The sequence below is a fragment of the Hypomesus nipponensis genome, chromosome 5 (genome assembly GCF_054491055.1).
Source record: "Hypomesus nipponensis isolate SF chromosome 5, ASM5449105v1, whole genome shotgun sequence".
Lineage (NCBI taxonomy): Eukaryota > Metazoa > Chordata > Actinopteri > Osmeriformes > Osmeridae > Hypomesus > Hypomesus nipponensis.
Window position 1 is genome coordinate 13,063,191 of NC_140365.1, and position 15,785 is coordinate 13,078,975.

General features: G+C 43.5%; 1 protein-coding gene across 1 annotated transcript in view; it reads right to left on the bottom strand.

Annotated features, from left to right (window-relative positions):
• The window catches only part of tmem248 (transmembrane protein 248), a 130,744-nt gene that overhangs the window by 109,227 nt on the left and 5,732 nt on the right, over nt 1–15,785 (bottom strand). The gene's annotated exons all lie outside the window — the stretch shown is intronic.

A 15,785-nucleotide genomic window follows, 5' to 3' on the forward strand; every position in this document is an offset into this window, starting at 1 on the left:
ACAGCACGATCCACAAATGCACAGCACGATCCACAAATGCACAGCACGATTCACGAATGCACAGCACGATCCACGAATGCACAGCACGATTCACAAATGCACAGCACGATTCACAAATGCACAGCAAGATCCACAAATGTGTACGATCCACAAATGTGTACTATCCACAAATGCATACCGCGATCCACAAATGCGCTCTCAGATTTGTGTATGTGTAAAACCTTGTCCAAATATGTAGTCACAAAGGCTGGCCTCTCAATTGGCTGTGTTTTTTTACACGCGACTTTTGCTACTCTTCTGCCGTGGTACAAATCCACAACTCGTGTGCGTGTGCGACAATATGTGCCTCGGTAGCTGTAAAGCCTCCATACCTCCAGTTGGCGGTATAGCGGTACAGTGATTTTTAAGGCAACATGACATTGCTGGGTGGTTCAAGTGGTTCCTTAGACTCGTTGTGGCTGCACTTGGGATGCAAGGCAGACACCTCGAGAGCTTTCGGTAAGTATATTTTTATGTTTAGTAGTAGGCCTAGGTGTCATAAGTAGCCTTATATTGCCCAGTAAAATACAATATTATCAATAACACTAGTTATCTGTGAGAAATAACTTTAGCTCCGCTTATGCGTCACCGAGCAAACATCATTGAAGTGGCACTAGCAAGCTAACTAACGCTAGACCAATTAACTTACCTGAAAATGTCTGGGCCGTATATGGTGTGTCAGTAGCAAGGATCGACACACGATCAGGAGTCTATCTAGCTTTAAAACTAGTTTGGTGGAAGTTTGTATTTAAAAAAGGCTAATAATTAAGAGTTGTCTTGAGTGTCATCAGCTAGCAAGCTCGGCACATTCAATCATCAGAAAATGTTTTCCTAATGTACATTTAGACTTTCTTTGTTCTCTTTTTAATGCTCTGCACATGTCTGGACTTAAGTTAGTAAGTATATGTATTTAAGTGGCCGATCAGGAAACAAATGAAACAGTTGAGAAAGGGATTAAAAGTGACTGGCATTTGGCCACTTCTAGCAGATAAGATGTGGTCAACCTGCTTTTCCCTTACGAGAAAGATGCTGAAATCACACCCAAGGTACATGATTTGGTTTAGTACTTAAATAATTGAGATAATTATCCAATCTTATTTTAAAGACCCCTTCTTGAATACCTACTCTCCAATTTGTATTCCCATGTATGAGTTGGCTACATCTTCATTACCAGGCCCGTAAAGATTACCCCTGAAGCCCCAAAGTTTACAATTTAATTGTGCTTTCTTTGTTAGCTAGGTAAGTGGCGTGATGAAGAAGGTCAGATGGTCACACAGACCGGAGAGCCCGCTGCAAATAGGTAGCTAACTGTAGCGTAGCGTAGGAAAAATGAAACGCACATTTAAAAGCGGTGCCCAAAAGCGGCATTCAAAACACAACATTTCTGAATTAAATGCCAAACTTCCCAAAATTACAAGTCTTTTTCGACCAGCCGGTGAAGGATGCACTCATCTGCCAGAAGAGACAGGTATTGTACTGTTTGCTATATATAGCTAACATTACTGTAGCATACCACGTAGCTAACGTTATACTTTGACAGCTGTACTGCTCTGTGTTGTGCGAGCCTCCTTTCCAAGAGCCAGGACAATGAGCCTTCTTGCTCCTTTATTGACTTCCTATCTGACAACATTGAAATGGAGTGAAACTACAAATAAAAAGAAAGTAGAAAAAGTGCTTAATTATAAATATTACATAACTGACATTATTAGCAAACATGCTAACATATGCGACAGTATCGTGCAGTTGTAGCGATTGCGTTTGACAATTTAAACATACGCTGCAAAAAACATAATTAAGTCATTGTATTTCAGTTAGGCCTATATACATAGAGCTATTATGATCGTGTAAAAAGTACAATCATTGCTTTCTACAAGATTCACACGACAGATCGAAAATACAGTAGCCTACATCAAACTTCACAGCTATTTGACAGTTGCAATGTGAACGATGCCCGGTTTGTGTACGTTCCAAACTTCCTTTGCTTCCCCATCTCTATGTGCGTCAAAGTAAAAGTCCCATTTACCATTGACACTTAAATCATATTCTGTGACAGAGGATAAGGGAGAGCCAGGCGTGCGCCAAGATTCTGCAAGTCCAGCGAAGACAGGCAGCAGTGAGGAGCCAGGCTGCAGTGAGGTGGCTCAATTTATGATTTAGCGAAAACGCTAATAATAAAACACAACTCCACACTATCAAGCGTGCCTGATGTAGCCACGGCCATCAAATTATTTCTGACAAATCTCAGAAGCTCCATGTCACAGGAGAGGCTGTCAGGTCAGGCCATCCTTAGCATAGAAAATGAACGTGCGTGCAGTTTAGATGTAAAGAGTGTGGTGAAAGACTTTGCACACAGATTTGCAAAAAGACGCGCACATGTGTATTCAAACCTGTAGAAAGTGTATCGACTATATGTAGGCAAATTTTTCATTTGTTATGTTGTTGTAACATATGCCATATGATCTGTTTGAGCGTTTTTGAAGTTTTAAAAATTCAGTTGATCGCGGGGGGGGGGGGGGGGGGGGGCTTATTCTGCGGGGGGGCCTCATGCGTTTCCGTTACGGGCCTGTTCATTACCATTCTCTTTCCAGATGATTCTTGCACACATCACCCAGACGTTAATGACGAAGATGTCTCTGTCGAGCTTGTCACTCGGGTCATAGCTTAATTCCGGACTTTTATTGAACATGGTGTGCCTGTTTTATTTTATTAAATGCACGTTTTTCCATTGAAAAAGTCATTACTTCCATCCTTCCCGCCTCTAACCTTCCTTCAATGGCTTTTTGTTTATAAAGTGTGTAAATAGAAAGAAAGTGTCTCACAGGTGTCTTTTCAACAGCCTCTTCAGAGCATTTGAGGAATCTGCTGCGGTTCTGGTTCTTTGGTCCATCCACAATCATGATACAGACATGCAACTGTCCCATGTTTCTTCTGTCATTGGCTAACTCCCCTGCATAACAGCTAGCTGAAAGATCTTGCATGTGTATGTGTGTGCTTTGGAGTTTTACTCTGTTAGGCTTACCAAATGGCATTTTGTAAAGATAAGCTTGGTGTTGGCTTGAGTTCATTTGGTAAGGTTCTCCCTTTCTGTAGGCAAGGAATGCTGAACACAGTATCACTTTATACAGAATAAAAGGTTATATAATTTCTCTTGCCAGTTTCAAGCTCATTAAGTTTTGCTATTAATAGTTTATCAGATACACACACAAATTGTACATAAGCCATCCTCGCTGTTACGGGCCCCTTCGTCTCAAGGCTGGAGAGTCTAACATTAAGCAGATATGACACTATTCAGGTGCGTGGAGCACTAAACGGGAGGAGACGGAGCTTAAAGATGTACTTCAATGCAAACACAAAAGCTTATATAAATTATAACAATTGCCACACATATCTTCAGCGGCCAAAACTAAGCTTCAGCTGCTTGGAGGGGCCAAGCAGTCCAGAGCAGTACATGGCCTCCATAGCACTTGCGCAACAATTAAGTCACAACAACCTGTTGCACTCATGCAACACACCAAGTTTGGTTGAAATATCTGTTTGCGTTCAAGAGTACTGAGTGTTCAAATGTTTTTTTTCTGGTATAAAACCACAGGCCTCCTCTGCTCCTCGTGGGAACGAAGGAACCAAAGTTTAGTGATGATCTGACACATTTTTGCTGAGTTATGCTCTCACGTGTCTTTGGCGGCTTTGCCGCCGCCTTTGATCAGCTCTACCGAACAAACGGTTTTGAAAATGGAAAATCCATCCAACATCTTTGTGAAGCTTCGTCTGAAGATAATCTGTGCCAAATTTAGTAAACATTGGACAAAATTTGGGGCGTGCAAAAGGTTTTTACACTTTTCCATTAAATCCTAAATGGCGGCCGCGTCAATTCGGTTGTTATGAAATATTATCGATGGTCAAGCTCGATATCTCACAAGACATCAACAGACAAAGAAATTATTTTATTAAGGTAAACACTTCAACATTTATTAGCCAAAACACTTTTATGCTTCCAGCCTTTCCCTTTTACTCACATGACACAAGTTTTGGAGGACATACTCAGAATAAGGTTCCGAGTAGGCATACCAAATTTGGTGTCACTGTCTCAAAGAACTGCTGAGATATTACTACTGCAGCTTCGCTGCTTGGCCCCTAATAATACCACCAACAACAATAGGGTTCCCTCCTACCGGAGGAACCCTAAATATAGCTGCAGGCAGCAATGGCGGGTTCCTCCTTAACATTGCAAACCATTACCAAATTGACATGACACAGAGATGCATTTCACACATGTACACAACATTTCAAGACAATTGGATCAATGGCTGATTTTAAGTCATTTTCCAAAATTCTTCACAAATTGTCACTGTAGAGAAATGTCTATGCTGCCGACATTGTGGGTTCTTGATACTCTTTTGTTCCCCATGAGCAATATAAGGCATGCGTACCAACTTTTAGAAATTTTTGACAAACGGGGTTAAAATGCTGTCGTCGTCATCTACCGCTTGTCCGGGGGTCGGGTCGCGGGGGCAGCAACCTAAGCAAGGAGGCCCAGACTTCCCTCTCCCCGGCCACTTCCACCAGCTCCCCCTGGGGGACCCCGAGGCGTTCCCAGGCCAGCCAAGAGACCTCCAGCGTGTCCTGGGTCTTCCCCGGGGCCTCTTCCTAGTGGGACGTGCCCAAAACACCTCACCAGGGAGGCGTCCAGGAGGCATCCTGATCAGATGCCCGAGCCACCTCAGCTGGCTCCTCTCGACGCAGAGGAGCAGCGGTTCTACTCTGAGCCCCTCCCGGATGACCGAGCTTCTTACCCTATCTCTAAGGGAAAGCCCGGACACCCTGCGGAGAAAGCTCATTTTGGCCGCTTGTATTCGGTCACCGCCCATAGTTCGTGACCATTGGTGAGGGTAGGAAAGTAGATCGACTGGTAAATAGAGAGCTTTGCCTTTTGACTCAGCTCCTTCTTCACCACGACGGACCGATGCAGAGCCCGCATCACTGCGAACGTCGCACCAATCCGCCTGTCGATCTCGCGCCGCATTCTTCCCTCACTCGTGAACAAGACCCAGAGATACTTGAAGTCCTCCGCTTGGGTCAATGTGCCTTTCATCAACCCCAAGTTTGCGTGCTACAGGTCTGTTGCTGCTTGTGAGTGCTTTCTGCACAGCTTTCTGTTTGAAAGCTAAAGTATAAGAATGTTTTGGCATGCTACTTCAGATTTCTACAAAAAGTAGAGGCACGCGCAGCTTCAATTTTACACTCAGCGTTTGTTTGACCTCCTTGTCTAGTTGTTTGTCTGCAGCGTTTAATCAAAGAAATATGGTATATGACAGCAATATTTTTTTTTACGTAACTGGCCTTTTTAACATCACAAGTAGCCGCAGCTTTGCCCCTTATGGTCTAGGACTTCCCATAGCTGCATTGCAAATCAAGAATAGAGCTTTTCATTTGGCCCAGTGGCAGACTGTCTGAGGTTGTCAAATGTCACCACTCATGGAATGCTTCTTGTCCAATAAAATAGACTTACTTGAATGGAACTAATTGTTGTGCACACATTTATATTCCAGTTATAAACAAACATCAACCATATTGTACATGGACAAAGTTGCTTCCTAATTGCATTCACTCTTATTTCATAGCTTTTGTGATGTCAAAGTAAAATAACTACATATGTGTCTTACATAAACATACACACTGAATTTTAAATCAATTGTAGTCAGTGTAGTTACATGTGGTAATATGTCCATGTCATTGTTGTGTTGGAAATGTATGTGAATACATTTGGGTGGGTTGACTATTGACTATTTCTTATTGTATGATCTGTGTGAGATGTAAGCAAGGTAAATATTCCGTGAGGTGTTAAGATAGATAGCAGTTTTAGAACAAACAAATACTTTATTAGCAATGAACAAAATTTACAAGTTAAAGGCAAATGAATAAGTAAAATGAAGATAAGTAAAAGAACGTATGTCGAGTACACTCATGCTGTTTGAGGGTGTCAAATATCACCAGACATGGACTTCTGCCTAAATTGACATGCACCAACTCAGAGCAATGAGTTTCAACAACCATCAGCACAGTTATTCAATTTGTTGACTCTACTCTTAATGCAAGACTATGTTTAAGTTATTGTGCCAGCGACCCACAAGGCAGGCAAACAGCTAGACCTCATCCTGACACGTAACTGTATCACTGACTTTACCTCTGTAACCCCATTACACATTTCTGATCACTTCTTTATCAAATTCTCTGTCTCTCTCCCTCCAACCCCTCCTACCTCCCCTCCCCTCGTAACTTTCCGGCGCAACCTCCGCTCCCTATCCCCCTCCCATTTCTCCTCGGTTGTAACATCCTCCCTCCCTCCCATTGACGAGTTCTCGTCCCACCCCACTAACACTGCCACTGACACCCTGTTAACCACTTTAACTGCATCACTTGACTCTCTCTGTCCCCTGTCAACCAGGCCTGCGCGATCTTCTCCCTCCTGCCCGTGGCTTACGGATGTTATTCGTGAAGAGCGGTCCACCCTTCGAGCAGCTGAGAGGAGATGGCGCAAGTCCAAAGACGGTCTGGACCTTGATAAGTATCACTCTCTCCTTAAATCCTTCTCTTCTCACATAACTGGTGCTAAATCCCTCTACTTTCTTAACAAAATTAACTCTGCTTCAAACCCCCACAAACTTTTCTCTACCTTCTCCACCCTTCTTAACCCACCTCCCCCACCCCCCCCTTCCACCCTGACAGCAGACGACTTCTCCTCCTTCTTTGAGGAAAAAGTCTCCGACATTAGCAGTCGGTTCCCTAAACCCACCTTTCTTACCCCCTCACCACTCATGACTGACCCAACTAAATGTCTAAACTCTTTCTCTCCCCTGTCCGAGTCAGAGCTCTCTGACCTCATTCTCTCTCATCGCCCCACCTCCTGCCCCCTTGATCCTGTCCCCTCCCATCTCTTTCAAACCATCTCCCCCTCTATCATAACTTTTCTGCTCCATGTCTTAAACTCCTCTCTTACCTCTGGCACCTTCCCCTCTGCCTTCAAACAGGCCAGAGTTACCCCTCTACTCAAAAAACCCTCCCTTAACCCTGCTGTCCTCCAGAACTACAGACCGGTATCACTGCTACCCTTCTTTTATAAAACAATTGAATGTGCTGTATCTAACCAACTGTCTAACTTTCTCTCTCAGAACAACCTGCTTGACCCCAAGCAATCGTGCTTCAAGACCGGCCACTCCACAGAGACTGCCCTCCTTTCAGTCACCACTGCCCTCCAGTCTGCCAGAGCGGCTTCGAGGTCATCCGTCATCATTCTGCTGGACCTTTCTGCAGCGTTTGACACGGTTAACCACCAGATCCTGCTCTACAGACTTTCTGAGATGGGCATCACTGGCACTGCACTCCAGTGGATCTCATCCTACCTCTCGGGAAGATCCTACCAGGTCTCCTGGGGAGGCAAACTGTCTGACCCACACCAGCTCTCCACCGGTGTCCCACAGGGCTCCGTCCTTGGACCCCTCCTCTTCTCTCTGTACACCACCTCACTTGGACCAATCATCACCTCCCATGGCTTCTCCTACCACTGCTACGCCGACGACACCCAGCTGTACCTGTCGTTCCCCCCGACCGATCCGGGGATCTCAGCTAGGATTGAAGCCTGCCTCGCAGACATCTCCACCTGGATGACCGAGCACCACCTCCAGCTGAACCTCGCCAAAACTGAACTTCTCATCATCCCGGCTAAACCCTCCATCTCCCACGATCTGTCAATCACCCTGGGATCTGCGACGGTGACCCCCTCATCCTCTGCCAGGAACCTCGGGGTTACCATGGATGACGAGCTCTCCCTCACGGGCCACATCGCCGCAGTCTCCCGGTCTTGTAGATTTACCCTCTACAACATTCGGAAGATCAGGAGATACCTGTCTGAGCACTCCACCCAGCTGCTAGTCCAAGCACTGGTCCTCTCCAAGTTGGACTACTGCAACTCGCTGCTCGCTGGTCTCCCAGCATGTGCAACCCGCCCTCTTCAGAGGATTCAGAACGCGGCGGCCCGCCTGGTCTACAATCTACCCAGACGCTCCCATGTTACCCCGCTCCTCATCTCTCTCCACTGGCTACCCATCAACGCCCGTATCAGATTCATGACCCTGGTACTGACCTTCCGAGCAGTGAACGGGACTGCACCCGTCTACATTAAGTCTCTCCTGCAACCTTACACCCCCACCCGTCACCTACGGTCTTCTTCAGACAACCGCCTGGTGGTCCCACCGCTCAAGACTGCCCGGTCCCAACACAAGCTCTTCTCCTGCCTGGCCCCCCAATGGTGGAACCAGCTCCCCACCTCCATCAGGGACATTGACTGTCTCCCCACCTTCAAGAAAAGGCTCAAGACGCACTTGTTCCGGGAGTACAACGGCACTTAAGAATGCTTGGCTGGACTTGTCAGTTAGTTTCCTCCAGGATCACAATGACTCTTATTAAGTGACTCATTGCTCTTTTAGATTAGATATAACGAAGCTAAGTCTTGTACTCGCTGTGAAATATGTTACTGTTGATTGTCTTCTACAGGTACAGTCCTGCACTTTTGTGGTTCATGTTGTTTTAATTTGAAACTTGTATAACTGCATGCTCTTATGGGTCTTCCCTTTTGGCACTTGTTTAGCTTTTTCACAATGTATGCTTCATGTTTTTGGCTACTTGCAATGTTTGGGACAATCTCGTTGTTATGATCAGTGACCTATGCTCTTTTGTAAAGCTCTCTCTTGGAAGTCGCTTTGGATAAAAGCGTCTGCTAAATGAATAAATGTAAATGTATTGTCTGACATTCTTTGTCGGCAACTGTTTATGGAGGAACCATCCCTCAACAAATTGCTTTGGTCATGCTTTCTTAAAAGTCTTTAATTTAGATGTGCCAAAGAAGATGATAACATGACCAAGCTGTGTTTGGTTGATTCAACTGTATAGTTCTGAAGAAGAAGACCTTCTGTTTCTTTTAACAATAGAATTAGCTGTTCCCAAACTAATCACAGAATGCCTACTAGTCTAAAATGTCTACTAGACTAAGGAGTGAAGGTGGGAGCTTGGTACTGTTGGGGCCATGTACTGTTATGGTTTTTGAGTCAAACAACTTGCTAAATGATTAAATGTCAAATCCAACTTTAAATGTATAAAAGAGAGAATTAAACCTAGAGGTTTAAAAGGCTACGTTTGTTTAAACAAACTACAGACAGGATTTGGGGTAAAAGCTCTAGAAATACAAGCATACATATTATAAATATTCACAATTAATCTACTTTTCATCTTACATTAAACTATTTTTCAGATTTGTGGGGGTGCCGTTATAGGTTCAATAGGCTTTTTTGCTCCTCATGAGAAATAAGGCATATGTAATAAATTTCAGAATTTTGGGACAAATGAGATGCAAATGGAATCACTTTGAAATTTGACAATTGGGGGGGTGGCCCGTTGCGCCACCTATGGATAATGGTGGGTCATTGTGGTGTGGTAGTTACTCATCATGGCCTATACTATCAATGTTTCAGGATTTTGAGAACTTTTTACCTTTGCATACAAAATCGGAAATGCAATACCATCAAGATCCACAAGGCCTTTGCTAGAGACTAAGGAATGAGTGGGGGCTTGGTCAGCCCACACTCTCGAGATGTTGCGTGTGCGTCTTGTCAAGCCCGCGCGTGTGTCAAGGGAAGGCTGAGTGTGTGTGAAGATTTGGAGCACACGCGGGCAGGAAGAGGGGAGAGAGGATTTAGCCAAAAATCACTGAAATTAGCCAAGCATGTATATTTAAAATATTCACTACAAATCTACTTTTCATCTTACAATCAACTTTTTTTCAGATTTGAATACTAAACATTCTCAAGAGTCTTCATAAGAACTAGTGATAGTATCAGAGTATCCGTTTTAGACCGGTGGATGTGTAAAGCATTATTTTAGCGTTAGCGATAAATTCGATTTGCTTTATATCAGTCATTTTTTAAGATATTAAGTCAATTTTTCACATGGGAACATGTTGTAGTGCCTTCCACCTGTATAGCAAGTTTAGTGTAGATATCTTAAAGATTCGCTGAGATTTGACCCAACTTCCTGTTTGGTTCCTTTGTTGATGATTTTGATTGGAAATGGCGGCCGCGTCAATTCGGTTGTTATGAAATATTATCGATGGTCAAGCTCGATATCTCACAAGACATCAACAGACAAATAAATTACTTTATTAAGGTAAACACTTAAACATTTATTAGCCAAAACACGTTTATGCTTCCGGCCACGCCCCCTTTTACTCACATGACACAAGTTTTGGAGGACATCCTCAGAATAAGGTTCCAAGTAGGCATACCAAATTTGGTGTCACTGTCTCAAAGAACTGCTGAGATATTACTTCATTTCCTGTTTGGTGGCTTTCCTGATGACTTTGATTGGCTGTCACGGACAAACGGTTGTGGGGATCAAAATGCTCTACCATAACTTTTGTGCGGCTTAGTCTGAAGATCATCTCTGGTAATTTTTTAGAAGATTTGACAAGAATTGTAGGAGGAGTAGGCTTTCAAAGGTTGTTGATAAAACCAGAAATAGCAGAAACTCTATATAACCGGAAATTGACGCCATGGTGTGCATTGAACTCGGCTTGATCCAGGAAATCCAACGGTATCTCATTTTTGAAAATGGGTCATACGGTTCAAAAGTTGCGTGTGTAAACACAAGTCCAACTTTGACCCGTTGGTGGCGCTAGAATGCCTGAGTATGGGACATGAAACTTTGTGAATTGGACCAGGGGACTGTTCCCAATGAGTGTGCCAAATTTCAAAACTTTCGACCATGCGCTTATGGGGCCTGCCGTAGGGCCCCATGGCGGAAGAAGTATAATAACTAGAAAGGATACAATTTCTGGGGAAATTGTAGGGTGTGCTTGCTTGCTTCAGATGCAGGTGGGTCCGTTTTCCCTTCTAGTGATATTTTCAAGCATTTATCCTACTCATATTGCATAATTCATTAAGAACACCCTTTGAAACAAGCTACTGTAACAACGTTGTCACTGGCAGTATTTCAGATGGAATTGCGATTCAAATAGTACCGTCTGCTAACTGAAAATAAGCCTTGCAAAAACGTAAATAAGTTCGATATTAATTTAGGGGGACATGGCTAATTCAAAAGCAGTTTGCTAGAGGCAAGCTAGCTGCCGTTGCTATCCACTCTCCACTGATTGTTTGAAAGCGCAGGAAATTAGAACGTTTCTTTTCTTTTGTAAGGGATAATTAAGCAATAAGCCCCAAAAGGCCGTGGTTTGCGCTGATTTTAGAACAGGTAAGCGGAGTTGTTAGGCACAACGCGAAGCAGAGTTTTCTCCAGTTTTGTTTCGCCATGAAGGGGCTTATTTCCCCGATAATGACCGGCGTTCTATACATTATCCCGCTTATTACACGGCCAGTGGCGTAACTATAGGGAGTGCAGGGAGTGCAGCTGCACTAGGGCCCGTGGCGAAAGGGGGCCCATCCTCGATCTCAAGTGAGAACTCTACCTGAAGAACTGACCGGGCCCCTCGCTCCGTGTAAATCACAGAAAGGTTAACATATGATCCAGTCCGATCAATTTGCAAACATTTCTCAATTATGGTTATTCTCATCTGCCCAATAAACATTTTAACAATAGTCAGTCTTAACAACAGCAAATAATTCATTTGGCCTCATTTGCCTTTTTCTGAATGAAACAAATCTCGTTGTCATTGGGTAATATGTTCTCAAGGATTCTGTTGCCCACCCACACGTTGTGATCGTTCGCCATCTTGTTGTGTTGCATTGCGTGTTGATTAATTGCGGTAAGTAGGCTCTCCCATCATGCCCTTCTTTCAAAAACACAAAAGTGGCTGCAGGAAGCGGCACAAACACAAAGAGCAGGATTAAAGGGTGGCAAAGCTGGCAAAATTATCTTCATTTGGATTTGTGGCGAGGTGTTCAAGAGGACGCTACGTCTGACCCCCAGCCCAACAGTAATGAGAGAAACTCAGCCACCAGGGTAGGCTAATGTTTACTGCCTGGTATAGCCTATTGAAAGCATTTAGTCATGGCTATTAAACATAATTAAATGCACATATAGGCATAAGGCAGCAGCCAGGTTAGATATTGAAAACAATGTGCAGGATGTTGTTGGAAAATAGCTAAAGCTAGATAGGCTAAACGTCAAGCTAGCATATACAAAAATAAAATCAAACATTCACCAATCAATTAACAATGTGTATTTGTGAATACAAAATACAAAACTAAAATCTCACCACCTGGCTGTTTTCACAATAGTCATATCGTCATAACATTTCCCTCTTTCAGTTTTTTCGTGTTAAATTGAACTATAAAATTAGCTAGCTACAAAAAATACTACTATGACACTTTCAAGCATGGCTGCCGCCTAAAAGACGAGGCGGTCTCACGGGCGACCTGCACTCGCTCAAATTTCAAAGATTGTCACAACCTAAATCAAAAATGCGAGATTGCAGTTCCACTCGAAATCGCTTTCTCTACAAAGCCAAATAGTTGTGATTTTTTGTGGGTGGTATTTTCCACTCGCAATCCAAGCTCCAATTTGCGAGCTAGAAAGTCTCTATCACGTTGTATCCATGCGTCGTTGCTAACGTGTGTTGACGTGGTGACGTAGCTAGCACAGATTACCCTTCGTCGACTAAAGGCACTTTGTCCCCAGAAAAACGTTGTAACCTCCTAAACTGTGCAACGGAACGTAAATCCAAATACAAGCAACTCAATGGAGACCAAGACAAACATTTTGACACAGGCATTGTGTATGTAGTCCAAATATTGACGCAGTTTTAGGGGGGCAAAAATAATTAACTAGAGAGGGTACAATTTCAGGGGAAATTGTAGGGTGTGCTTGCTTGCTTCAGTTGCAGGTATTCTAGTGATATTTCAAGCATTTAGCCTACTCATATTGCATAATTCACTAAGAACATCCTTTGATACAAGGAACCCCGTTTGAAACAAGCTACTGTTACGGTGCGTGTCCACTACAGCGGAGCGGCGGCTTCCAATCCATTTTCAATGAAACCGGGCGTTGACGCTGGTGTAGGGCATTGTGGGAAGGCGAGCGGGGCGTCGACGCTCGCGTAGGGTATTGTGGGAAGGCGAGCAGGGTGTCGAAAGTTGGATTTTCTCAACTATATGTAAATGAGGAGCGTGAAAACACTAGCATTGGGCAATTGGGTTGGTTTCTTGATTCTTGTAACGTAGCAACTATTTGTCATGGTAAACATTTCTAGGTTTGACAATTTGAAGATGGAAGAGAGCAACTCATCGTATGTGTGTCTACACACTCAGTCTTGTTTTATACTCCTCTGTACGATTAAAGAGACGTTAACAAAAAATGTATACCTGGCTCAGGTTGCCGAGGTTGTCGGTGTCCCTGGTGTGTTAAATTCAGTCTTGTCACTTTAGCTAGCTACAGTACGCAACCTAGCTCTAACTTTCTTCTGCGCTAGCTGCATACTGTACTAGTCCAGCTACAGTAGTCTAGTTTACCCGGCACACGATTGACATTCAATGTTGAAATACTGCTTGGCAGTCACTCGCTAGCAATACAGTAAATGTGTAGTGGCCATAACCGAGCGAATGTTACTGAAGGGCTGTACAGTACTGTAGCCATAGCCTAGTTGACAAGATCATGCAACATCTAGTCAGCGTATCTGATTCCTTGCATAATGCAGTGTTAAAGCTGTATTTTGATCGAGACAGGAGCACCTATATTTATATCAATAATGATCGATATTGTAAGTACATGAACCCAAGTCTGCACATTTGTCCATGACACCGTTTTACACAAACTACAACAGTGACCTTAGAGAACTACAACTCTGTATTAAAGGGGCAATTGACTGCAAAACCGATTTTACCTTGTCATAGTTGAATAACGACAGTTCAGTGGGTAAAATGAACATACAGTGAATATCAAAGTCCATTGACACCTCTTTCCTATTCAAATCTCAAAAAGAAAAAATTTGGCTGTAAAACGCTAGCTTTTCAACAAAGCCACTGGTGTGACGTAGGACTGGGGACCGCCCTTTTTGGCTCTGGTCTGTATCTTTGTCACGCCCCAATATTTACATCCAGACCAGCCCGAGGTAGCGTCTCTCTCCGATACTAGTTTAGCTGCGCGCTGCTCTGTGTAGGCTACTTATAAGGAATTACAAATAAGAACGTTTTGAATTATAACTAGGATATTGAAAATGGACCACCATCATAAATGCTGTGTTCCAGGCTGTACAGGGAAGGCTAACACTCACAGTCTTCCCAAGGAGCCAAACATTCGACAGGCATGGCTGCTGTTGTCTATGAGAAGATCCCGGCGAAGTTCGACACTCAATCATTCATTTGCTCTGAACATTTAACCCAAGACAGTTTTGACAACCTCGGACAATTTCAAGCAGGATTTGCTAGGAAGCTGAACCTGGAAAGAGGTGCTGTTCCGACCGTATGCTCATTGCAACCGCAAGCTATAAGGACTGTATGATGTTGTGCTAACAGTTATTAGCAATGCTAACGTGTCCTGTAATATAGCGTTAGAATACCAGGTAGAATGCTAAATACGTTTCTACACACATCAAATGACTCGAGCTAGACTACCTGTAGTCGGCATTAGAAGGGAAGCTTCCGAAAAAATTGCCAGAAAACGAACAGCAGTCTGGCTTATTGCTAACGCCTGTCTAGATGATCTATTTGAAAGAACTGGAGAAAAGCAGGTGCTAGATACAGGATAAGTTAGCATTGCTAGTAACTGTTACTAGTAACACCCAGACTGTCTGTAGGCATGTAAACTAGTTTAGCTTGCTAACGCAAGAGCATAGGTAGAATGTGTGATAATTTCGCTTAGTTTATTGGCAATAGGGCTAACGTTGTTTCATGTTCCTGACTGTTTCATTCAAATAAATAACCTGTGTTTTGTAAATCTACAATTCACGATGCATGTTTGTCCAGATCTTTGTCATGTTATTTTTCAGCAAGATATCTAGAGCTAGCTAACTGAAGCCGAGTAGAATCACGATATGTTTCGGTTAGGTTTGGTTGCTAAGCTGCAGCCTACCGTTCTACCCACCTAAGTCAATCCAGTTTGCTTCAACAACAGAAGTGGAAACAAGTAATGTTATCATTTCAAATGATATGTAGTCAATCTGTTGAAAACAGTGTTGTGTAGACACAATACATTTATTTGCGCGTTTTTATTTCAAGTCTCCACCTTCGGTGTTTCAGCGAGTGCTGCTGTTGCTGGCCGTGTTGCGTTTTTGCTCCCCAGCTTCACTCGTGGAAAACCAACCAATCAGCGCGCAGCTTATCTAAATATTAATGAGCATACCATAAAAAGAGAAAAGCTAGTGTTTTTTCCCGGGAACATTTCAGAGGATCTATCAGGGGGCATAGAACAGCACCTGAGCCATTTTCAACCCAACCAATGTTACATACCCTATTCGGAGACCTTAAGGAACAGTGTGAAATACCCCCAAAAAACAGTCAATTGCCCCTTTAACTTTTCTGTATCTAACACGCCCCCGAGCGTGGAGCACTGTGGGAAGGCAAGCGGTGCAGAGTGTTAAAAACGCTGTAGTGGACACGCGTCACTGGCAGTATTTCAGATGGAATTGTGATTCAAATAGTACCGTCTGCTAACTGAGAAAAAAAAGTCCCCCAAAACGTAAATAAGTTCAATATTAATTTAGGGGGACATGGCTAATTCAAAAGCAGTTTGCTAGAGGCAAGCTAGCT